Below are 26,780 nucleotides of genomic sequence, written 5' to 3'. Positions count from 1 at the left end.
AAAGTGAAGTTTGTAGTAAATTTGATATTTGTGCTACTGTTTATGAATGTATGAAATTACTTGTGTCAAATAAGAGCAATACCAGGATATCTATTTTTTTAAAAAAATGTTCTATATATTACTATCCAGTCTCAACTAGGTGCTTAGTAATTTTAAAGATACACAGGAAGGCCATTCAGAACTTAAGAATATCTCTTTATATTTGTACTTTTCCACTGTTTTGCCTACCAATCTTTACTAATTTATTTCTAAGATTTTTATAAAAGTATGGCTATGATTTGTTATTGATTTAACTTTTTAGTCCCTGTCCTATCTTGTATTGCACTAGAGTTCTATCACTATTGGATGCAATTGTCTGTAGTGCACAAATATAAAATACAAAGTTGAAAGAATCACCTTGTACTATGAAATAGAACATGAAGCAGGCACACTGATTCATGGAAAAAAATATTTGGCTTATTAAATACAATGAATGTGATTATTAAACTTAATATACCTGAAATCATATTCATGCATATCTAGAAAAGATTTTAAGACAATATCACAGACAAAGGAAATATTTTAAGCATGAATCAGAGCAAATATCCGCGTAAACAAAACCAACAAATAGCACTTTAGCACAAGAAAATGTTCTTATGGACATATTACAAAGAATTTGAGTCCTTCTTTGGAGGCCTATCCTCACTATGATTACTTTGAAGGACAAGAAAAAAAACAAAACACATTGTTTTAGGTAGCTAGGAATTTCCTTCATAATCATAGTCTTAAAAGTAAAGGTGAGATTTTTCAGAAATTGTTTTTTAATTTTTCTGAAGATGAAAGACCTAATCAGACATGCATGAGAAACGTGTAACTTGATCTTAAGAAATGCTATGACAGTCTCCCCTCTATCTACAAGCTTTGGGTAGAATTTTGATTCTGCAAATTGTGATTCTTCCCAGGGATCTCTCCAGTTACACTGTGACTGTTTTTCACTTAAATTGGGCAATGTTAACGGGCATGGCTACAGAATTCATTTGATGCAGGTGTGTGTTTGCACGGCATATGTGCATGAAAACCATCCACCTGTTCATTAACAGAAGATTTAAATATGTTTTGATACTTATTTTCAGCTTAACAAGTTAATTGAGCACACAATACTGATACTGTGCCAGGGTGGTCTGAATGAAATTCTGAACACATGATATTACTCTTGATCTTGCCAACAGTGTCAACAGTATTTATTAATGATCCAGTGATAGCCTTGACACCCAAACAACTACTGAACAAAAATGGAAATGCAATTATGCCTGAGAGATGTGCTTAAAATGTAAGATTTCTGACAAGATGGTAGTTTTCTCACACAGCCATGGTGTGCCCAGCTTGAACTAGTCTTCTGGAGCTACACAGGTGTTTCTTTTCTTCATACTAAGTTCTTTTTTTTCTTTTTTTTTCTCTCTCTCTCTTTTTTTTTTTAATCAGCTGTGTAGTTATGTAAATACATTTAAATTGTTAATTTGCAAATAATGCATATTTTTTTTACAATTAAGGCCATTTCCACATATCACTTCTTCCTGTAATGACTAACAGCAATTGGCTACCGATTTATTTCATGCATATCTCACTGTTTCTCTTTATGGTGTCAGGAACTGAAGGAAAAAGATACAGTTTAGTTTGGACTGTTAGCACACACTGAAAATGGTTTGCATATTACTAAAATCTTGACTACTTCTGCTAAGTACAGCTGCCATGCTGGGTGGATGAACCTGTGTTCATCTGGTTAAGCCAAAATCCTTCACTGTGAGAAGGTTCATTCGTATTTGCTTTTTCAAGCTGTTCCCTGAACTGGAGGATTGCAGAGAATCTGTATTTTTTTCAGCTGTAGCTTGAAGAGGAAGTGTCCTCAACTTGTACTTTGAGGTTTTCCTATCAGAAGCTTTATACAAATTGACTGCTGGAGGTTGTGTCAGAGGAATGATGGGTTCAAAGTCTGTGACTGAAAAAATGTACAAGAGCACTAAAACATATCTCTGCAATTTCTCTCAGCACAGGTCAGAAGAGTGAAAGCAAATTAAATACAGATTCACTTACCATCACATACACAAAGTAATTTTAATAATAGCCTTTCCTTCCCGCAGAAATTTCCTCAAAGCCATGAGACGATAATGTTCTAATGTAATGTCTCTATTTATTTCAAATTACCTATTTCTCTCCCCCTTTGGAAGCTGTCAGTTATATGTGTCTTACTGTGCCATTTCTTATAACAATTTTCTACTAATGTCACTATTTAGCAATGACCTTAGAATGAATAAAAGACATTCTCTAGTCAAATGCAGAATTTGTACTTTACAGACAGGTCTTCTGACCTGCTACTTAGACATGAAACAGTTACAGCAATAGCTGTTTTGAAAAGTTTACCAAACTATTATCTGTTGTTGTGGTGTCCTGTGCCTAGTGGCCAAACCCTGATGCCTTGGAACAGGAAACTGTATAGTGCATTTTGCTTGTTATCAGTAATGAGCCCAGATATTGAGTGAAGGGAAAAATGAGGCAGTATTTCTTGACAACTTCACAGTAACCTTCCAAAACCATTTTTAGTATGAAAATTGTTACTTGATTGGTCTGGACTGAGAGGACCTTCAGCACTTCAAACATATTCTGGCAGTTAACATCATGGGTACAATACATCCAAGACCAAATGAAGTAATTCCTGTTTAGCACTCCTGTTTAGTCCTACCAGATCTTCCTCTGTGTACAAAATTCCAAATGTCTACTCCTGTTGCAGAAGGCTCTGAGAAATTTTCTCATACCTTCAGTGCCACATAAGGAAATACAATCTCATCATGCTTCACTCCCCAGTAACACTGAGATTATTCCGGTCAACAGAAAGCTCTTTGGCAATTACTTCTGTCCACCCTGCTTGGCTGGACACTTAAGGACATGAATACCAAGCCCCTGTTCAGGTTAAATAAAGTGAGGGAGAGAAAGCAGTGTAGTGTTTGTGCTGCTGCCTGGCACCTCAATGAGCTCGTTATTCAACATGGCTTTGTGAGAACTTGGCAAGAGGCTTAAATCCGTCTCTGTCCTGCCTTTCTCTCCACTTCCATCACCAGGCTGTAAAAGGAGAGCCTACCTTTCAGTCATTTTGTGATGGCAGATGTCTGTGTCTCCTTTACAGGGATAAGTTTTGTGCCCCTTTCCTCTTCTCCTGATACTGGGCATTACACAGAAGAGTATGGCTATGTCTTGTTTGTTCCTTCCAGTCAGGTATTTATGCACATTGATAAGATTCCCTCCTTAGACTTCTTTTCTCCAAGTTAAAAAGTCCTGGGTCTTTCAGCTTCTCCTCATATGACAAATACTTCAAGCTTTCAGTCATCTTTGTGGGCCTTTGCCAGACTGACTTCAGCAGGAAGGATAACCTCCCTCAGCCTCCTGATTACACTTGTCCTAATGCAGCCCAGAGTACTGATGGCTGCCTTTCCCAGAAGGGCACATTGCTGGCTCACAGTCAGCTTGTCATCCATCCGGGTGGGCTTTTTCTGCCAATGAGAAAATCCCTTGAGAGCAGTCTGGGTATGTTTCAGATGGACCCTGTTCTAAAGAATTTTTCATGTTTGACTTCTTTGGAACAGGGACTTTAATGTGTATTTTCCAGGTCGTGGATTTCCTAACCACATACTATTGGTTATTTTAGGTTGACTTTACTTGTGTAAATAATTATGATTTTCTTCGTCCTACAAGACTGATTTAATCACTGAATTACCAATTATTTCCGAGTCTTTTGGCATTGATCACCAATGGTATTAGGCAAGTACTTCAGGGTACTGAGGGAGCTGGCAGAGGAGCTTGCCAAGCCACCCTCCATCATTTATCAACAGTCCTGGCAAACTGGAGAGGTCCCAGGAGACTGGAGGTTACCCAGTGTGACACCCATCTACAACAAGGGCAGAAAGGAAGATCCGGGGAAGTACAGGCCTGTCAGCCTGACCTTGGTGCCAGGGAAGACTGTGGAGCAGGTCATGCTGACTGCCATCACACAGCACCTGCAGGACAACGGAGGGATCAGGCCCAGCCAGCAGGGGTTTAGGAAAGGCAGGTGCTACTAGACGAACTTAATCTCCTTCTATAACAAGATGACCTGCCTAGTGGATGAGGGAAAGACTGTGGATGTTGTCTACCTGACCATAGTAAAGCCTTTGACACCATCTCCCACAGCATTCTCCTGGAGAAACTGGCTGTTCATGTCTTGGACAGGTGTACTCTGTGCTGGGTCAAAATCTGTCTGGGCAGCTGAGCCCAAAGAGCGGTAGTAAATGGAGTTACATCCAGCTGGCAGCCAGTCACAAGTGGTGTTCCCCAGGGCTCAGTACTGGGGCAAGTTCTGTTTAATATCTTTAGTGACAATCTTGATGAGGGGACCGAGTGCACCCTCAGTAAGTTTGCAGATGACACCAAATTGGTGGGAGTGTTGATCTGCTTGAGGGCAGGGAGGCTCTGCAGAGGGATCTGGACAGGCTGGAACAACAGGCCAAGACCAATGAGGTTCAACAAGAAGTGTGGGGTCTTGCACTTGGGTCACAACAACCCCAAACAATGCTACCAGCTTGGGGAAGAGTGGCTGGAAAGCTGCCTGGAGGAAAAGGACCTGGGGCTGCTGGTTGACAGCCCACTGAACGTGAGCCAGCATCATGCCCAGGTGGCCAAGAAGGCCAACAGCATCCTAGCTTGTATCAGAAAGTGTGGCCAGCAGGACAAGGGAAGTGATTGTCCCCCTGTACTTGACACTTGTGAGTCTGCACCATCCCTGGAGGTGTTTAAAAATTGCGTAGATGCGGTGCTTAGTGACATGGTTTAGTGATGGACTTGGTAGTCCTGGGTTAATGATTGGACCTGATGATCTCAAAGGTCTTTTCCAACCTAAATGGTTCTATGATTCTGTTATATTTCTTAGTATGCCTTTTGAATTAAGACTGTTCTAAGAAAATACATAGAGTCAATGCACTGTTGTAATAGTGAATATCAATGAAAGAAGGAATGGTGGTCTATTATATAACCACAAACCCTTATGCCACCTTTAAACCTTCTTGATCTAAAAAAAGGAAACAGAGCAGGTAATTGCATCAAACTGAACCATATGAATCTTTTGCAATTAGTGGTTTTGTTATAGCTTGCAATAGGCTTTGATGTTGTTTTCTTCTCAGAATGTCAAAGGTATAAAGAAGCATATATATCACCTTACTATAAGATGATATTTTTAGGTTCCTATCTTTTAGAAATTTGCATATATACCATTATCCATCAAGATGTCCCACTTAATAAGTCAGCATGAAACATGTTACACACTTTTAATTCTTCAGTGAATGGCAAGAAAGAAAGAAAGGAGAAAACAAATTACCTTTTTTAAATATAAAAAAGCAGAACATTTACATCCTTTAAATAAAGAAGTCCATGCATGATGTTCCTTAAAAAAGATGCAATTATTTCTTCCTATCACAGGATCACTGTGATCAATAAGATTAAAAGAAATAGAAGATTAAAAGAAATGCATACGTATAGTTCAGGGTTCACCTTGAAAAATTGTGACCTGTCAGAAAGCTAGTGTATCATATTCATAGTAACACAGTTTATATCTCTTTAGAGATATGCCTTTCAGATAGCTTTGGGAAACAAAAGACTTAATCTGTGGTACATAGTGAAGGAAAATATCAGAAATTAAAAATCTGCTGTTCAATTGATTGCTAGCAGCCGCTCTTTGTGTATCTCTAGTGATTACTAACTTGAACTTCCCAGCTTTGCTTACTGCAAATAGATGTATGTTTCCAGGATTGAATAATGTCAAAAGTATAGGTCAAAAGCATCACCTTAGAGTGAATGTGAAAACTTATAGTATATACTCTGGAAAATTAGCATGACTTTGCATTTGAGATTAGAATGTTATCTGTTAGAAAAAACAAACAAACAAACAAAAAAACCCACAACAAAAACACAAACCTAACAAACCTTTCAGTAAACAGGAACCATGAGGCACTTCTGTTTTGAAAAGATAACTGGAACAAATCTAGAATGAGTGTATAAGAGGTAAACAAAACATATAATTTCTTAACGTGGCCTTTGAGTGAAGACTAATCTAGGAAGCCACGCTACAGTCACTGCTTAAGTGGTAGGTGAACAGCAATGAAAGGAGGAATGGTGAACAGCAGCTATAAATCTGTTAAGAAAGGAAGGGAGTGGTACCTATTTTTTATGGTTTCATTATGGTGTCAGTGAGATATTCACAGAAATATTAACTCGGTCACAGATTTACCTAATAGGTCACATCTAGTTGTTAGAATACATCATGGGAGCAACCTTCCCTACTGGAGTGTTTGTAATCTTCTGTGAGAATAGCCTAGCCTTGTGGATCAGGTAAAAACATACGCTAAATTGTTTTGTCAACAAGAGAATACTATCAAAACTGATAACTGATATCATAACCGATTTCAAAATTGTGGAATAAGAACTAATATATTTCTATAATAGCCCTGTTTATTTATAAAGCCCTTGGATGATCAGGAAGAGAAAATGGAGCTGGTGCAATATAAAGTTCAATCACACTTGGAAAGGCAATAAATGGAAACATACATAATAGCTGACTGTGCTGTATTTATTCTTACAATTCTTTTGGTAACTATTTGGACATTTTTTATAAAAAAACAGGGTTTAATGATAATGCCTTATGATTTTAAATTAACTTTCAGAAATGGGGATCAGTCTTGTGTTCCTTCTAAGTTTCACTGATGAAAGTGCATAAATAGGCATCATTACTGGGCAAAACATGCAACATTAAAGGTAAAAATTGCTTCATTATGCCAGTGTGCTATATTTATTTACATATCAGAGTTTCAAGATTTTACATCTCCAACTGCAAGACCTGCCTTCAGATGACCTAGAAGAAAATTAGGACTGAGATATAAAAGCACCTGAATACAGCTTGATTTTCTACATTTGAGATGTCTTTTCCTCTGAGGTACATGGTATTATGGAAGCTAATTTCTGAATCTGTTACCAGGATTCACTGTGCCCCATATAATTTCTTCTCTTTGATTCCATCAACACTATTTCTGGAATACACGGAAACTTCTAAGCAATGGCAACTTTTGGAGATGAGTTATCTGGCCTACACTGGATAATTCTGGCTGAAATTGATGACTATTCTGAAGGAATGAAGACTTTCAGCAGTAGCCATACAATCTCACCATTACTTGATTTTCATTTGCTGTGGAAAGGAGTGATTTTCTTCTCAGCTACAAATCACCTGCATGACATTTTTGCCCTGAAAATGAGTTCCTCTTCTGAAAAAAAGAGGGAAACTTTTCTGGACCATTCATCATCAGGAGACTTCCTGTACTGTAGAAACACAACACCCCTTCAGGAGTCACTGACTGCTTTCAAAATTGTCATTTTGAAATTAGATTGTCGGCATTTTAATGAAAGAGGTAAGCTTTTCCATCTTGCTGGACCTGCAAGACAAAAACACCATTCTATATTTGTCTGCTGTTTTTTATATAAGTACAAATATTTATTTTTGATGTTTAAACTCCAGACAGTTAGAAATGATGAAACAGAGCCATCTGGGTCAGGGACTACTACATCATTACTAATCAGGATTTCTAGAATATGGTCAAATGCTAAAAAATAAAGATTTCATATTGGTGTGTGTTTTTTCAAGCTTAGATATATTTATTTATTTATTTTCCTTCTTGGAGATGTCACATGCGTATCGTATTAGAAACATTATTTGTGCCTTGCTGATAAAGTGACCAACTGCACTGACTAATTGAGACATAGCAAACTTTATTTTGTCTTTTTATGCCATTCTTCCTTATGCTAGAGTGCAGATTCTCACATTCACATATCCACAACATTTCATATTTCATTAATTATAACATTTATTAAGGTGGGACCAGTAGCAGTAATTGTTTGGTTACTAATAATGTCAGAATAAAAATAAATGCTTCCACACCCATTAATTTGTCTTAACTTTACAACTAACTTTTATGCTTATATTTTATTTTTCCTTTATTTATTCTTTTTTTTTTGTCTTGAATTTGGATATAAATTTTGTGAGCATCCAAAGGCTTGGCAACATGAGATGGCATTTTCAGACACAATCTCGGTTATTAACATATCCATCATCTTTGTCATCACTTCACCATCAACATTTTTTCTGCAGTAATTGGTCCAAGGAACTACATAGACATTATACCAGTTGACTGTTTTTTAAGGTAGTAGGGGGGGTTTGTTTGTTTCTCTGCTTGGGTTTTATATTTACTGTATAAATTAACCTGAGGTGGATTCACCTCAGGTATATAGAATTCAGCATGGAAGATAAATTCTTAATTTATCACTGGGACTTCCAAAGAACTTATTCTTTTTGAGTAATAATTGTTATATTTATCCATTCTTTGTATATGTTCTGTCTTTTGCCCTAAACATTTCTTTACCTAGTTCTGAGTTATCGATTTATACCTGACTTTGCATATCTTCTAAACTCTCAGGAATATATTGCACATCCATGAATCATTATATACTTGATTTATAAAAATGGAATTTTCAAATTCAAGATAAGATGCTCCTAATAATATGTCTCATGCTTTATCTCATAATTTTCAAAGTATACATATGTATCTGGAATTTATCATTAAAATAATTAAATGACATTTAACTATAACAGATGTTGGGGGGAAAGTTTAATGGTTGTGAAGTACATTACTAAAAACTAAGATATATTTCTTCTTAGAAAAACAAAAGGTAAACACAACAATTCAAGTAAATAGAAAATTTTCTGATAACTTTCCCTTTAGCAATATGTTGTGACAGGAAGGTGCATTGAAAGTGTCTCAATAAGTGGACGCTTTTTTTTTTTTTTTTTTTAAATTATCTAACATTAAGATCTTAAACTAAATTAATTCCTAGGGTCCTTCTACTAAACAGAAAGAGAGAACATGTAGGGGAAGACTTTCTTATCTTAAGGCAAGGGAGAGAGAAGATGAATCATCAGCTAAAAATTCTAGTTCCTCACTATTAACTACAATGGAAGCAGATACCTGCTGTCACTAAATGCTCAAGTTTTACACTGTTAAGTTTAAGGAAATTGAATGTCATAGAAAACGTCTTGCAAATCCTAAACTAGCACGTCTCAGTTCTTCTAAGTGTTGTGCAAATATACCATATGAATGACTGTCTAGGTTTACAGCATCCAGTGACTGTGTTTTTTGCAATGCTGTTCTCTCATCTCTACTGATACTTGTTTCACAGGAAAAGAAAAAATGCTTCACTGAAAAAGACTGAAGATAAACCCCTATAGAAGCTGCAGGTAAAATTAGCTGTTTCAAGTTATCTTGTTCTCACTCCTAGCTGGCTACAACTTCTGTCTCCAAAGACACTTGTAAAAGTACTTGGGAGTGTCTACAGTAGTAGCAATTTTACATTCCAAATCAAATATATAAGACACCATACAGTTATAATTAACACCAGATTTAGCTGTAATAATCTATTACTGGTCTGATAATATCTTATTAAAAAAAACAAAAACAAAAACAAAACCAAAAAAAACCCCAAAACCAGAACATGGGACAAAATAAGAGGAACAATGGGTTATAGGGAATACCACATTTGTGTGTTGAAAACCTTTGAAATTTGAATGGCTTCTATACCAGGTAAATTTCATGGGCAAAGTAGAGTAAAAGGCAACCCACAGGGGATCTGTATACTGAAGTTTCTTTGAAAACTAACAAGATTATAGTTTTTACCCAACCCGATCATTTTACATGCTTGCTTGCTCACTTGCTCACTCACACCTTAACAGTGTGAAACATAGACTTAACTGTTCTTGAGATTTCTTGTCTCTTGAGTAGCGTTGTTATCTATTTTTCTAGACTTAAAAATCTATACACCTTGATCTTTTTTTCTTCCCTTATGACTATTCTCACAATGTCAGATTAATTTTGAGATGAGACCACACTGACAGAATGACAAGCCTTTCCAGTCCCTTTGCAGGGCTAAGTTCTTAACCTCTTTGTAGGTAGTAATACTGACCTATTTTTGCTTCTGAAACCTCTAAAAGTTAAAAGACAGCTTTTCTCCTGAATGTGAACCAGTTTTATACTGAGAACAGTGCTTTTTAACAAGTGTTCTCATTCTTCATAGAACCAGCCAGTTAAAGAACAATAAGAAAAAGAATTATGTATTATTACAATTTTCATAGCTAAAATGTCATTCATGAACAGAAGTCTGAGAAAATCACAAATAAGGAAAAAAGAAATTTACATGAAATGTTTTGAATATGAAGATATTAAGACTGTTTGGAGCAATGACTTAGATTAAATCCTGCTTTATCCAGCAAGCTCACTGAACTTTGAGACATATCTGTTTTACAGAAGTATAATCTGATTAGTCCTGTATGACATTAGGCATATGTTAACAATTTTAATAATTTTTTAATAAGTTCTCATTTTAATGTAGATGCTTGTATTTATTGTAGTTCTGGAAAGAAAATCAGGCAGTAGATTATCCCTATTTTTTTTTTTTTTTCCTTTGGCAAAAGGTAATAAAAATACCTTAATCCATTCTTCCTTTATGAGTAGTACTGATTTCAAAGAGGAATCCATATGGATGTAAGAATCAGCCCTGGCAGTTCCCTTGGCGTAAGAAGAACTCCCAGGGGTTTGGCTGCCTGAGCTCAGGGCCTTTGCAACACTGGAGAGAACAAATTTTTCTGTTAAATAACAAATTTTCAAAAGAATTGAGTTCTGTTAAAACTGAAATATATTTCTGAATTTGTAAGATATTGAAAAGAAGTAGAAAAAATTAGGAAGGATAACACCAAAGCAATTCTTCATTTCTAAATCTAATAGTTTTGTTTTGCAGGTGTCCTTCTTTTTTCCTTAGCCACACTTTTTTACTTAACAGTTGAGACAACTTTAAAGAAAAAAAGTTACAACAAAAGGATTAAAAAAACCTAAACCTAAAATAAAATGTCTTGTGTTTCAAGTTGAATAAAAAGTTTCAGATTGCAGTAACAACTTTGAAGTCTTTCTACAGAATTATGTCTTCTGAAGAGAACAAACTGAGTTTCTGATCTTTTTATTTGGCCATAATCAGAGGAGCCCTGCTCTGGCATTCTGTTGCCTGAACCTGTTCTCCAGACATCTCACTTACCCATATGAGAAAATTACCTGCTCTGATCAAGGCTTTTTCCATAACAAAAGGGAAATCCCAATCACACTGAGATTCTCCCAAGCACTGATGATCCAGTTCTTAAAATAAGTTAGGACTCTGTCAGAAGATATTTGTAGCTGACTCTGATATTTCTCCTGGTTGACAGCCTAGCTATATTAAACCCCTTTGCTTACCACTTCTCCCAGTAATCTGTGTCCTTCAACACCATATGATATTTTGTGAGTGTTAGAAGAAAATTATTTGTGCTAAAAATGTAGCTGACCTGCAAAACCATCCTCACACTTGGAAGCCTACTTAAAACATGAGTTATGTTCTGTTCTCTTGCTCTGCCTAAAAAACTACATTAAAAAAAAAAATAAAAATGCTGTAGGATAGAGCTGTTTTGTAAAAGAAAAGAAGGATATAAAGCTCTGTATAATATATTAAGTATATTTTTAAAATGTTGATTTTAATTTGCAAATTAAATTAATTCAGGCTACCCGTAATATATGTATGAATTTACTTTTCAATTACACTTTCTTTGCCTCTTCTATATGATTAGATACTATCTCTTGTAACTTTTACAGTAACAAGTGATATACTGCAGTCTGTTACACTTAAGATTTCCTCTGAAAGTTCAAATTTTATGAATAAATCAGTTTCTTCCAATTTTTCTTAATCTATTTCACCTTAAATCAACAGAAATTCAGGGCTTAAAAATAAGATCTTGCATGCAGAAATCTATGGGATAGATCAGTGATCACTTTTCTCTGTGTTATATGTCACTTTTGCCATCTCTGAGATGAAAAATGAGTAATCTCTGGTGTATAGTTATTTTTAACTAACTATTCAAACAGGCCTTTTAGTTAAATACCCAGCTGTACCCAGTTTTTAATTAATTTATGCAGGCTTTATGATCTGGGTCACAACAGTGTCATTGAACACTCAGACTCCATTTGCAATCAATCTAGATTAAGTTTTTCATTGCAGTAATTGACCTTTTATTTCTGTACTGGCTAAATAAGTCTAAGGATCTCCACATTCTTATCATCTTACAACTGGGAAATATTTTAAAAGCAAGTGAGCAATATTTTTTTTTTTTTCATTCTGATATCCCATTTTTGTTTTCTGGAAATCCAACAGTGATACTGGCTGAAAATAGAGAATATAATAATTTATTGCCTTTTTGCCAATATCACTTGATAGGAAGTTGGTATTCCAGATGGATCATATACCATTTAGTCCTGTACGCTTTCCTAAATAAAAGCTAACACTGTGAATCGCTACAGACCCCCAAAAGGTACACATTATTTCATATTTTTCTGTTCCTTATACAACAAAAAAAATCATGTCTTACAATGGTTTTCTTTAATATAACAGTGTAAGTACTTGTCTTCACATGTTCATTTATTTCAGTGAGAAAGAAAATTTTTAGCTTTCCTACTGTTGCCCTTGATGTCAATTTACAAAACAAACTAGTAGAAAATTCAGGGATTTGGCACATGTATTTGAAGTTGAAATTTAGCCTAAGCTGCGTTAATGTGAACAATACAGAGAAATATACAATAATACAGAGCAGGAACATAAACCTAGGATTTGTTAGTATGTAATATTGCAGGCATGATGAACTTCAAAACTGTCAAAAATAAGACCTTTCTTTTGTGAAGAAAAATAAAAGGAAAAGAGTGCACTTGTGAAATTTGGTTATATTCTGATTGCATTGCAACTTGAAAATCCCATAAGCTTACATGCAATAAAAAGCAAAACTAAAAATAAGTACACAAATAGAGTACAAGTCTGAAAACTTCATGTGAGAAGCCATAGGTTCAAGTTCCCACTCAAAATCTGGCAGATTCTTGACTCTTGCCTATTTACTGCAGACCAGCACCCTTACTGCTGGGACTGTCCCACAACTCTCCAGCTTAAGTTAAAATATTATAACCTTCTCTCCTTCCTCTAGAGGAAACCCATTGAAATGCCTATTTGATCTAGCACTGATTAACCCCTGGAAACTTCAGAACTTTTGGAAAAAAACATAATAGCCAGAGTGGTGAAATTTTAGTGATTCATCAGAAGGTAAAGGAAGAAAGTGTCACAGTGGGATAACTGGAGAGTAACCTAATTAGAACATGCAAAGGCAACGGACGTCAAACTGAAAATTGAAAATATTCCTGTATACACTGTATAAATGAGCCATGAAATTCACCATCAAAGTCTGTAGGTTAGATCAAAGCTTGATGGGACACAAAGAAAGACTAGATACTTAAAATGAAACACCATAATTTCCTTTGGCTAAAACAAATATTTGGCTAAAACAAATAAAACAAATAAAAACAAACCAAAACTGATAAATAGTGCATTCCTTAATATGCCAGGTGGGAAGAAAAAAGTGTGATTATATGGAAATACCACTGCTTAAGAATTGCTTTACCACATGGTTTTTGTACCACAACAGAAGGCAACTACCCTATTTCTAGTAATTTGCTTTTTATTCATAAAAACTTACACATTTTTTATAGGAGGAGGCCAATTAACAAATAAATTTGGAACCACACTGTGAAAGCAATGGGACTTCATTCTCCCTCCCTCTCCTCCCCACCGCCTCCACTAAAAATTTGCTTGGTGAAGTAAGTGATTTCAGGGGGACAACTGTGAATCTCTGAATTTTAGTTGCTATCCAAATTAGGGAATAAGGCCTGTTTCTTATATTTAACTTTTTAAAATTGAAACAAAAGTTTGATAAGCATCACTGAGTTCCTTGCTTATGAATCAAGGCTTTGGGTTTACAGATATATCAGTTTGTTGCCTGTGACCCAATACAGATTCAGAATATCTGAACTACCCAGACTAATATGATTCTACTTGGTATTTACCTTCATATATACCTAATAGTTTGAATTATATAGTGTAGAATAATGGCTGGGGTAGTAATTAAATTTTCCAAAATGTTTTTGTCCAACAAACCTTTCTAATATTATTATTCTAAAATGTAACATCAATAGCATCCTAGAGGGTTCTGTGGTTTTTTCCACTTACCTCTAGCTTTACAAGTATCTCACAGAAAACTAGGACTGTAAACTAGACTAATGCTCTCCATACTTTCTAGTTCGTAAGAATTAGAAACTTTTATTTTGTTGCAGAAGATGGAAGCAGACTGGAGAGCTGAATAAAAACGTTGCAGCTGTTTTAATATACTGTAGATAGAAAGATAGAAAAGATAAAAAAACATGGTTTTTTACCTTCCTGACCTCTCTACTCCTTCCTAAAAATACGTAAGTGACAATTTTAGGGAGAAACAGCTTCTCCATCACTTAAAGGTTCTTTGCACCACAATGCATCTTCATGCCATTCTCAGTCAGAATGCCGACATTAGAGACTGACCTACGACCCTCTGTCAATATTTTTATGCTTTTGTGGAAGCCTGCCCATTATAACCTGAAAGCTGTCTTAACGTTTATTAAGTAATTTCCAGATTTATAAAGAATATGAGTTTCCAGTGTAATATTTCCAGTATATTTTCTCCTAATTCTTAGATTAGATAGAAGATTTCTTTTAAAGCTTCTGAGCAAGAATCCATACTAGAAGAATATAGGAAAATTGTGGGCAGACATTAACATTACCAAGAAAAGAAATGCCTTAAAGATATCTCTTTAAGGAAAAGGGAAATTTTATTTGATTACAAGAAAATCATTAGTAAAAGTCATTCACTATCAGTAGGAAAGTTACTTCTGTAATAAGCTAAGTATTTGCTAAATCAGACAGTTGGTATGCATACATAAAGACTTGTTACTGCTTTAAAAAGACAGGTCTTAAAATTTTCACAGGATCCAACCATTGTTTCCATAAACATGAGAACCATTGAAAGAATTTTTTTAATCATTGCTGTTTCCTGATAATCTTCAAAATATTGTCAGATCTACTGTAACTCAGTTTCTTTTGTTAAAGAAATCTTAATGTGCAAAACTATATAGAAATTTCTATTTACATATACTGTATAACATACTTAGAAACAACTTCTCTCTTTCATAAATTAGCTACTTTTCTTCCGTGACTGAATGATATTTCATATAACTGATTGTGGATAGCCCAATTTTGTGTAATTACTATAAATTTGATGCAAGAAGCAAATAGACATTTCAGGTTAAAGCAAACTCCTTGCAAATTTCCACACTTGCAATAAATCGAAATTGTGCAAACTACCTTGGAAGACATAGCAAATATTTTCTACTTACTTTAAAGACTGAAAAATTCAGGAATTGAGTTTTATAACTTTCATATGCTACATACGTTAGCAACTTGTTAACAATAACTGCCTTTACAATCCCCAAGCACTCTGCATTATATAACAATGTGTAATGCAATCTTCTTGGCTATATCTGTCTTAACCCTCAGGACTGCTATCTGCATTGCACCGGCGAATTGGCTTATTACACAGTCTCACCAAGCCTGAGTATTATGCTTGATACCATGTAATCTGTGCCACTCCAGACACAAAACACCACCTGCTACAGCTGCAAAAGTTCAGTTGCAGCTTCAAGAAGGAAACCAAATGCTATGGCCTTTCCCTTGGTCCATCTGTTGGTCCTATACCACATCCACACTGCTGACTAGTCATTAGTGTCATGATAAAAAAAGTGTGTAAATGAAAATAACCATACATTCAGTTTGTGTCACTCCTAGTTCCAGCTATGTTCATCCATAGTCTCCAACACAGAGCAAACAAATAGTCCTATGGGCAAGGAACCTTTCATTCTCCAGTGTCCACTTACAATATCCCTGCCTGAAAGTATGAAATGATCAGCACCAAACTGTCTGGAGAAAAGAATATGCTCTCTGGTAGCATTACCGGCATTCTGCAGTGCTGAAGTTAGGCAGGACTAAAGCCTGTTTAACCAACTGGACGTTACGTTCAGAGACCCTGTCTTTGTGTATCTATTAACTTCTCACTAAGCTAGAAGGAAAAATTACAGATTTTCAGCAGCTAGCTCTGTCTGTCTGTCTGTCTATCTATTTTCACCCTCAAGCAGCCTAACGATGCAGATACCCTCAATCAAAGTTTTATCTAGCCCTGCAGCTTAATCTGGCCTTGTAGCCGGGCTCATAAGTGATTTCTTAATGAATTAATGAATACATTTCATAAATAAAATAATATCTATTTCATACCATGCTCAAAATATATTCAATATTTTATGCAGTTCCTCTTTAATATACTGCAGTCCTGCTTCTACCAGTCTAATTCAAATTGACGTTATTCAAAGGCTGACCCTGTTTTTACTATAATTTGAATGTAGTTGTAGCTAAAATTCAACCTGAAACAGAGTCCTACTTTATATGAATTCTATGGCCTATACCTTCTCAATTTTTTTTTTCCTAAAGAAATACATATACAGACTCTGATCCCTCTATTTCTCTTTTTTCCTTTTTTTTTTTTTTTTTTTTTCCTGTTCCTCCCCACAAAATATACTGTGAAAATAGAAAGGATGCATAACTGTGCAGACTTAGGAACTAAATTCCTGTTTCTCTGTAAACTTTCGAAGTGGCCAGTGGTATTTGTGATGCAGCAGGACAATTCACCACTGATAGCTGACACCTTAACAGCATTACAGACATCAAGAGTAATACATATGTCTACAGCCACAAGTGCCTGTGCTATATTACTGGCCTGCACAGGTGACCATAAAACTCTTCTGAAAGCCTTCTTAAATTTCATAACTTTCAGATTTATAAACAAGATAATTATAATTAGTTTTACTATGGGGTATTTATTTTCTTAGTGGGAAATTAACATATTTTTAGTAAAGTAAATATATGCACAGGAAGATCCACTGAACTGCTTTAAGCACGAATATATAGAAAATAATCAGGTGTTAAGAAATATCATAGTCCAAACATGAGTGTACAGTCCTATGCAATTATGCAACACCATACTTCTAAAAGCAAAGAGCATAGGATACATAATGTCAATTGACTCATACAAGTTCACAAAGCTTACGTCATGAAAATTAAAACTACAGTGAAAATTCAATCCACTTGATACCGATTTATTAAAAGTGTGTTAAATAACAACTGAAAAAAATGGACTTTATTGATAAAATGGTTTTGCAAAAACCACTGCAAAAGGATATGTTCACAAAAGAAAGAAAGTGTGAGCCGTTGTTAGTATGAGTGAGGATAACTTGGAGGTGTATGATCACTAACATGCATATTGATCTTAGTTAAAAGCCTTTTCATTATTTTCTGAAATTTCACTTACTGACATAGAGGCAAAAAGTCAAATACAAGAGCTGTGTCTAACATGCAGTCAAAAGCAGAGAGAAACATAATCTCTAAAGGTACTTTTGACAGTTTTACCCATTTCTAACTGAAAATCAGTGCAATGTACTTAAGAATGGAGCTGCTTAGATGTGCTTGAAATTAGCATGCTTCTTAATTAAAGAAATCCCTTTTATGTATGTATCACAGGTAATGGGAACCAAGAGAGTACTTACAGTAGGTTCATAAAAGGAAAATCTTATTCTATCCCAATCAATTATCAGCTGCTTTCCACCCTAAAGCTTGATGTTTTGTACCTATTATCTTTATTCTGCAGGAGAAAACACATCTGTCCGTGTATATTTATATTAATCATTTTGGCTGAAATTTCCTAAAGAGCATAAGGGAGTTGAATTCAATCGGAGGTGGGTGTCTAATGTCTTCAAATTCTTTCGGAAACCCTATTTTTAAATGTCTAATCCTTTTGCTGAATATAAATCTTGACCAACTGGTATCCTATGGCAGGAATTTTTCATAGGTTCCTTTCTTCATTGCCTTTCTTAAAAAAGTATAACATGTATATGTGTGTATATATATTATACACATATATTTATTTCTAGTAGAAAAGAAAGATGAAAAAGAAAATATTTCTGTGGCAAACAGAGGGAGGAAAACTATTTTGGTACCATTTCATTTTTCTATTTATATTTGTATCTAATGGACAGTGTTTCCCTTATCAAGTCAAGAAAAGAAATAACAAAGAAAAGACTATAAAGGCAAAATGATGTATGTTTTGCCCCTTCTTATTAAAGTTTATAGATACAAAGTTGCCATGGCGACTTCACTTTTGCATAAGGTGTGATAGATTTGAATGTAACAGAAAGTACATGACAACAGCCAAAGCAATTATCAGGTATTCAGGTGATGGAGTCTCATTTGGAAACAGTTACTGTATATAGCGCAGATACATACTTCATTTCTCCTGACAAGAACTGCTGATAGGAGCAACCCCATCCTTCGATTGACAAACTGGAATAGGGCACCATTTCCCAGCCTTAGATTAAATGACAGCACACCTTTGTAGTAAGAGCAATACAGAACACATTATTTAAGGGGTTTCATGTGGGTACATGCATCCATTTACAGGCAAAAAGAATGTGTCTTACTTTAAAGCCTGAGAGCACATTGGCACTTTTCAAATTGGTATGCCAAATTAGCTTCTGTTGTAACCTTGTTCGTTCCTATTAGCTGCATATTAGACAAGAATCCCTTGCCACCTTGACAAGGGCTTTTGTTTCTATTATGCTGTTATTGAATCCTATATGAGTGATGGATGAGAACGATGCATGTCTGAATAAGCAGGGGGAATCACCCTAATGAATTATCTTCTGCATTGCAACACACCATGGATGAAACAACTTCCCCATTCTCTATTAACTGATGTGACTGTTTCAACTACTTTTCATAGCTGTCATCACTTAGGCTGGTGTCTACAGCGCTCACAGGAAGAAATCTACCTGACACACGGTGTTGGAGGTATGAAACTTAATGGTAACAAAGCAGAGCTGTAAGAATGTGAATATCAGTAAAATACAGCCCTGGGATCCTATTAAGATTCCAGCTTTTCTTTACATTTGAATATTTCTGGTTTTGTGGTAGTTTTCCTTATGTCAAATCAGGTCACTGTAGCATCTTGTCAACAATCACAGCCTACTAGATTTAGTCAGATAGTCTAATTGCACTCATTCTCCCCAAGATTTTCTGGTCACTTTAATGCCATTTTGATACTGATGCTTATTTTGTAATATATTATGTGACTAGAGCTATAAACAAGCTTGGGTTTGTTTCAGTTTGGTGTTGTTTTTTTTTTTGTTTGGTTTTTTTTTTTTTCTTCTTTAAAATCATGTTTGTTTACAAGCAATTTATTCTGCAAACACATTTTATTTCCTGTGATCTAAGTCTATCTTTCTTTCCCTGTGTGTTTGCAGTCTGTTTTCCAATATGCTGTCCCTGTTTGCACATTTCCTTCTTTGTTGACAATTAACCCTGTTGTCAACAAAATGAAATAGTTCTTCTGACATAAATTATTTACAAATCTCATTTATACCCAAAATAATCACTCATGACTTGTCAACATTGTATGTGGTTTACAAAAGACAATTGTTTGAAAAATATGCTACTAAAAAGTCATTTAAAAAAATGGAACACAAATGGTTTCTAAACAGAAGGCAGCAAGGATTTGAGGAGTGGTTTGTGTATTTAAGGAACAGTTGGAAATAATAAGAAAAATGAAAATACACATTAAATTATATATGCAGATAGCCGTTTAATGAAAATTTAGGTCTCAACAGGGTCTTGTGAGACATTGCTGAGCTAGGCTGTGTCAAGACAATGCTGGGCATCCCAGACAAAGGAAGACAAGGAAGTCGTTACTTAAATTCACAACTGATATAAGAAGCCCAGCTCCACTGACTTGGATGAGACTTCATCCTTCACATTGGTGGAACTTTTAGTGTACTTCTGAAGCGTTGGTCATTTTCTGGGTATAGAAGGAATGCAGTATTCAGTTCTCCTGTATGGTGAATGTGTCCTTATTGGGAAAAGTTTGATAGACAATACAAAGCAGGAATGGAATCAAGAGACCCTTACATATAATGTTTTAAAATCACGCCAAGGACTACAAGTATTGGTACACCTTTTTTAAAAGATGCTAAAAATATTCTGTACTGGGAACTTTGTGCTCTCTGTGATCAACAAGGTGATAAAAAAAGCCTATTCAAGCATCTTCTCCTAAATTCTGTAGAATCCATGTTCGTGAGAGACATACCATAAGGACATTGTGGGTAATAACGTTCATTGCCCATGCACACTGTTCATGTTATTTTACTCTTTTTTTTTTTTTTCCTAAAAAAAAAAAAAAAAAAAAAAAAGTTGTTCTGCTTCTAGGTCAGTATTAATTTTTATGTTCTGAACTTGAACTGATCCCTGTCTACTTTATACCACATGAGTCTCAGTGCTATGAAAAACTGTGTGGATAACTGTGGTGTATGCTTGAAGAACAGGAAAGTTCCTTTAGCGCATTCTTTTGGAAATTATTTGTACATAAGCATCTCACCATTTTACTGGATACAGCCTACCTTGAAAACCCTCTTCTTTCAGAAACTACCTATTGAAAATCAGACATGAAAACTTTTAATATCTGACTGTCTGCTATTAATTTGTACCTGGTAGCCTGCTGAGTTGGAAATGCTTCCAAAGAATAGTCTGCAGAATCATTCATCTAACCATGACATGACGTGGAAATAAGTGGCCCAGTAGGAGGAATTTTAGTGCTGAATCATTGGAAATTTGGGATTACTAGTAAGATCCAAATTTTAAAGCTTATACTTACTCAGTTGAAGAAAGAATGTAGTCATATCACAAATAAGTATAAAATTGTAATGGAGATATAAATGCCTTTAGCTGAACTATCCTTTTACATGAGAAAGAAGAAACTCATAACTCTGTCAGTACTAGATAAAGTATTCCAGAAAGTGAAGATATAGTTCTGATTTGGAAAGAAAATGTAATTATGAGGAGATTCAGTAAAAATTTTGATACCTGCTGTTATGAAGGTGCTCTTACAAGATTTGCTGCTGGCTGCCAAGTACAGAAATCGCTGAAGATTTAGATTCTGTCCTGTCCTGCAGGCTACTATGGAGACATGGAAAGCAAATGGAAATGCCCTAACTGCTGGAAAAATGTGCTCCTGGAATAAAAAGAGATTTCTTAGAACTTGAAAACAAAACAGCAATATTGTTTTTATGCAATGATAGTAAGAACAACAGTGGTATGCAAATATATGTTGTGGGAAAATTAGGTCATTTTCATAAGGATTTGAACACCTTGTAACAGAGCTATTTTGGAAGCGTGTCCATTTTTGTCTTCAACTTTGTACCCTCAGCTTCTTGATGAAAAATTTGTTTACCAAGCCATGTATTCTGTGAAATTTATGTAATTTTTTTTTTTTGTGAGCCACACACTGTAAAATTATATTGCAACTGTGAAAATGCCAAAAATCAAATACTCATTTCATTACAGATGAACACTACCGAAATACTGCAATTCACATACATATTGTCTTAACATACTAAAGCATTCATTGTGAAGCCCTTCAATATTTGCACAATGCCGTCCCTAGTTAGTAAGGTTTGGAGAGCTATTATAACACAATAATAAATTATTACTAGGATAATTTGCTGTTCTCCTACCTCTGACTACTCCCTTCTCCTCCTACTGGAAACAGACAGACAGAATAACAACCTTAAAACCAGCATACAGCACAGAATGGAAAATTGACAAACCTTAAATTTTGGGGATAAAAAGCAAAAAACAGCTGAGAGAAGCCCATATTTTCACTTCACCTGAAAAAAAGTTTTGCTTTGATACTGCTAAGATCCAAAACCTTTGGTAATTATTCTTTAATTAAAATGTATATTTTTGTTTCTAGAGATTTTAATGTGTATATTGAATTATATTTGAATTTAAACAGAGTGTTAAAAGGTGAAAATTGAGTTCCGAGTTGGAAGATCATATTTGCTCATATTTTATCTTTAACTAGACATGAATATTGGCATTTGCTTAAAGGCAGGTTTGTCCAGTTGAAGTTCATTGGTTTCAGCTGGCTAAGCATGGGTTTCATTATGAACTAAAAGAACCAGCAGTAGACAATATCAGGGTACTGCAGGATATGAGACAAATCAGTGTATCCAGGTATTTCAGACTATATATCAGGGGTCCTCAAACTTTTTAAACAGTGGGCCGGCACGCGGAGGGGTGGGGGGGTTCTGTAAATACTGGGGGCCGGATTGAGGACCCTGGGGACCCCTGCTATATATGTTCTACATATTCATTCATATATAGCATGCTTTTAATTTAAAACAAAAGAGTACTAGGAGAATTTATTAAATATCACAAGAAAGATGGCAAAACACCAAACAAACAAAAAAAACACATAACCCAAGAATGTTCTCTTAACTTTCTCTTTTCTTTTTGATCAGCCGTCAGGAAAATTCACACAGTTTTCAAAATTCATCTTGTCTGCTTTATTTATTGCTATTTCAATTATATTTTTTTTCTTTTTTAACTGAATGAAGTTAAATCTATTGACTTCTGCAATTAAGTTTTATAAAAAATCATACATGAGTTGTTATTTGTTATTTCACAGTAATTATGAGGTCAATATGATTAGATGATGGCAGCATTATCTAAAGTATTTTTATGATACTGTAGTAAGAAAGTAGGATTTTAGACCAGAAAACATTTTCCCTGTCTTCTTTATTTTAGGCTTTCATAATATCAGCTGTGTCCAAAGAACTCTCATGCAAAGCAACCCTCAGCTGCTCAGCATTTAAACTTTTCACAAAGTATTTCAGAAGTCTGAGTTATGATAATGGACATAGCTTTGATAACCTCTTACTAAATCAGTATGTTGAATTCAAATCTGAAAACCAGTGTTTATTTCTATCATTATAGAAATTTATTGTTTCTCGAGCTTAAGAAATAATAATGTGTCAACAAACAGTATTAGCAAAGTATTTGACTGAAAACTGTTTTAAACTGGTGTCATTCATCAAGTCTAGGTTAAAAACAACACACAGATACAGAGAAACTGCCATGAGCCACAACATATTTTTGCAAGACTAGCAAAAGAGGCAATGGGAAGATACCTTCATCTTTCTTCACAGCAGCTAATATGTATGCTAATTCACAGGAAGCCAGACCATGCCTGGTCAATTCTTACTATAAGGGACTTCATAGTAACATCAGAATTAATTTTAGTTGACTAAAGGCTGAAGTGGGACACTACATGAGCACATACATTTGTTTTTAATACGCCTGTGCAGTGCAATTGTAGAATCAATATTTACTGAAGCTGACAGTATAGTGCATGTGTTGACAATTTGACTTAAGCTGTTTGTGTCATGAAAACTGAATTCCTTGAGCAGTAGCTGTGTTTCGAATACTCAAAATCAGTGAAGGGCAACCTTCTCTTTTGTTACACCATTCACAGGAGGAGGAAGGCAGTGAGTCAAGGAATGACACGTTTTTCAGCCGTTGACCTTTTGAGGAAATGGGTGGACATACAGGTACAGAAATGGAGAAAAGCCTCTAAGCTAAGAGGCTAATTGAAAAGTAAACTTTTTCCTCTGAAAGTCTATTCATCTCCATACCTGATCTCCCTGGACTGCACAATCTTCTTTCCCTCTTACCTTTGCAGGAACATAAGAAGAAATACAGCAATCCAGGGAAGACATAACAATGCAGATTTGTGCTTATTTTTCTATTTCCACTCTCCTGAAGTCAGGGCCAGGCTTACACTGCAAAACATGCACAAATTTCACTCAGCCATGTCCACTACCTTAGCCCTGAGCAAATGATTTTGTGAAAGAGCTTCCAGCAAATGGAGAGCCCTTCTCAAAAGTCAGCACTTCCCTGTTTACATTTCTCAGGGCTTTTGTGTCCCATTGTTTTTTCCCCTGAATCCCATGGGACAAGAGCAAAAGTTCCAGTTAAAACAAAGAGAAACAATCAGCAACTACCAGAATTTGTTTAAAAAAGTGGGCTCCTCCTATTGTGTCAAGGAGTAACTCTTCTCAGTGAAATTTTAGGAGAAAATGCAAAGTTGTTTTTGGTGGATGAGAGAAAGTTATACGTTAATTTTAGATGTTATTTTTTTGTAAACGTATTACTGTTCTGTTAAAGAAATTTAAGTATCGAAAAAAGTCATCCATGTGACTGAATTGCAAACATTATCTTTTAATTTTTTTCCACATTTTATATTCATATGAATTAATTATTTTCAGCATGATCTGCAAGCTAATTCCAGAACCAAATCATTAGGGATATATGATATTAATGCATACATGTTAATAGACATATTTAATCAATTACTTGGTGTTTTATTACACATATAAGCTTGAAAACAAAATGTTCTACAGGACCAAGCTGTTCTGATCTAACACTATAAAAAGTAATGCTAATGTAAATCTGCCTGCTTTTGGCTAGCAATACATTTCGCTACTTTTCTTTCTATTCTATTTTTTTATAAACTAAGAAATCAAATTTCAGTTGAAAAGTTCTTCATCAAGCATGAGTTATTCTGAATTTCTTTTCAGCAATATAAGGTAATATAAAGCCAATTTATTCTAGAGCAAGAAGACATAACTTTTCAGCAAAACTGCTCTGCAGCAGAAAACAGAAATTTGTCTTACTACTTTTCGGATTCCAACTACTTTTTCTATTTCTCAACTACTTTTTGAAAATGCTTAATAAGGTAGATACCATGTAGGAATAGGGCATACAAAGTAAGTCCATGTTCTTTCATTTTGTCACCTTATCTATTCAGGCCAGGAGGAGTATTCTCAGTATAGTCAGGGGCATTTTATGCAATATTTCCCAAAATTAGCCGTTACAAGTATGCAAGTTTTTTATAGATTGCTAGGTGGATAGCTCCCACAGTTTCCATAAGCTGGTTGTGTGCAATTTCAAAGCAAATGTTATAGCCAAAGCAGAACTGATACACTGCTACTGTTAACACCATACCTGCTGCCACCAAAATTGCCAACACTATGCCAACTAATATGACACATTAGTGAGATTAAATTATGCTTCTATCAACAGTACTGATAGAAATTTGGTAGAATGTTACATTTGTATAGCACAATATGCTATGATATTAATATGACCCCTATAGAGCTTTGGAAAGTCTAGTCACGACAGTGGCTAAAGCTCAGAATGTTATTTGAAAAAACAAACAAACAAATAAATAAAAAGACAACAAAGCTAAATAACAGAGGTGAAACACATACAGCAGGCTACTATATATATATTTTGTCAACATCAAAAAAAGATTTATTAACCTCATTATCAATTTTCTGTCAATATTCCTGACATTTCAGGCTTATAAGGAGAAAAATACATACAACTTCAATTTTTACACGATATTCATCAGTGTAGAATTTTTCTTCAATCACATTAGGGACAAGACCTTATAGTAAAGAGAGCTGCTTGAACAATTTTAATTTCTAATCGCCATTTCTTCTCACTTTCTTCTCCTTTCTCTTCTGAGATAATATGTGGTATGTCACCCTGAGATTCACTTGCTTTTCTTAAACAACCCCTTCTCCTTCATATAAAGTTATTTTTTTTGTTAATCTACATGTGTTTTTTGTTGTGTGTTTGCAGGTTGCTGCAGTTTAACCCAGGTAGGCAGTTTAGCGCCACACAGCTGCTCACTCAGTCCCCCACAGTGGGATGGAGGAGAGAATCAGAAGGGTAAAAGTGAGTAAAACTGCGGGGTTTTCCCATGTAGTGATGACTGAGGACAATAAATGCCGTAACTAACCCTTCCCCATTCTTCCTCATAGCTTTCATTGCTGAGCATGATGTCCTGTGGTAGGGAATGTCCTTTTGGTCCACTGGGGTCAGCTGTTCCACCTGTGTTCCCTCCCAGCCTCTTCAGCAGCTCAGCCTACTCACTGGTCAGCCAATGTTAGAAGCAGAAAAGGCCTTTGCTTATAGCATTGTGTAGGCACTGTTCAGCAATAACTAAAACATTCCTAATTTATCAGCACTATTTTCATTACAACTTCAAAACAGCACCATAAGAGCTACTATGAGAAACATTAACTCTATACAAGCCAAAACAAGTAGGCAAGTGCAATCATATTTAAAATGAAGTGTAAAAGAATAGAATTCATTTTGGTTTTACTGTCATTTTAATAGTAGATAGCAAAGTAAATGTTACACCTGTGTACGGGCAAGCATAGTAAATGATGCTAGGTTAAGCACATATCAGTTTAGTACATGTTCGGTAATCTCCTTAGCATCTAATAAAATCTCAAAGATCTTTAGAATTTCCTATATTAAGCATGCTATATTGCATACTTTTCACCCAGAAACTACAATGGTCCCACTTACAGCCAATACCAACCCACTTTCAAGCCCCAAGATTTATTTTTTTTTTCCTAATTCTAGCACTAGATGGCAGTAAAAGTGCAGCTCTGAACATTTCTATTCAAAGTCGATAAACCTAAGGGAACTTCGAGGCAAAAGAAAGGCTATCACTGTAAGCCATCTTGCCCTCAAAGGTTAGCCAGAAGCAGGATATGGTATATCCTGCCGAATTCCTACATAATATCAAAAAATAAATCCAATAGGTAAACAAAAACAGCATTGAAGGGGACAGAGTAATGGGAAGCTTTAAATAATTTGAAATACGGGGAAAAATTGACTTGATATGGTTTACTTAAATCTGCCAAAACAGCAGATCAGTGGTCTGCAAAAGTAAGATGTAAAGGCAAGTG

This window comes from Falco rusticolus, chromosome 3 (genome assembly GCF_015220075.1).
Source record: "Falco rusticolus isolate bFalRus1 chromosome 3, bFalRus1.pri, whole genome shotgun sequence".
NCBI classification, from domain to species: Eukaryota; Metazoa; Chordata; class Aves; order Falconiformes; family Falconidae; genus Falco; species Falco rusticolus.
The sequence above is the reverse complement of the archived record's forward strand: the minus strand, read 5'-3'. Positions refer to the sequence as shown.